Source organism: Alternaria infectoria (assembly GCF_024043175.1).
Source record: "Alternaria infectoria strain BMP 0036 chromosome Unknown scaffold_105, whole genome shotgun sequence".
Taxonomy (NCBI): Eukaryota; Fungi; Ascomycota; class Dothideomycetes; order Pleosporales; family Pleosporaceae; genus Alternaria; species Alternaria infectoria.
In genome coordinates, this window is record NW_026250794.1 from 1,720 (window position 1) to 2,556 (window position 837).

Consider the following 837-nt stretch of genomic DNA (forward strand, 5'->3'; position numbering starts at 1 on the left):
TTGTTTTCTTGCAATGATAGTTTAATAGCTTTCCTAAAATCTTCCTCATTTTCTGAATCGGTTCCCGATCGTGATGCAGGTTTTTCTTGTTCAGGTGAATCTATAGCTTTACCTTTACCTTTCCCGGTGTAAAACCCAGATGTTTTTAATTCACCATGTATCATTAGAGATAACATAGGTTCTGATATATAAGTTTTATATAACAAAACTCCTCAGGTAAAAAAAATAGCTAAGCAAAATAAAGCTTCAGATACTATAAATAAACCAACACCCAGATTTAACCCTCTTTGGACAGCAAGAGTGTGATTACCTAAGTATGTACCCTCTGCTATTACATCTCTTCATCAGAATGACATAGCTAATATTAGTGATGTTAAACTCATTATTAAATTGTATTCTGCATAACCAAATCCATGAAAGGATAAAACAGCGGATGTAGTAAGGCTTAGTAAGCTAATAGATGTATATAAAGGTCATGGAGAAGGAGATACTAGATGAAAAGGATGTGCTTGAAAATTGCTTCTGTTTAAATTTAACATGATATTTAATAATTAGTTCATAATACGTCTTTTTTTTTGAAAATCACAACCAAAACGAACAGCAATAGCTGTAGTGCTTACTTTTTTGTTACTATATCACAATATAAAAAAGTAAAAGAGAAAGGGAAATAAGGTAACTATTCTTTTTTTTTTATGTTATAATGAGCAAAATTGTAAAGGCAAATGAGAAGCCTTTAAAATGAATCGAACATTTATCAGAATATTAACAGTATTCCGCTCTACCATTGAGCTATAAAGGCTATTAAAGAATGTTATAAAGATATCTAGTCCCCCCCGC

General features: G+C 31.3%; 1 non-coding gene across 1 annotated transcript; it reads right to left on the reverse strand.

Moving 5' to 3' along the window:
- Window positions 1-728: 728 nt before the first annotated feature.
- J4E92_011087 lies at window positions 729-799 on the reverse strand. Its single transcript has one exon. It is a non-coding gene; the product is annotated as a tRNA-Asn (tRNA).
- Window positions 800-837: the final 38 nt, after the last annotated feature.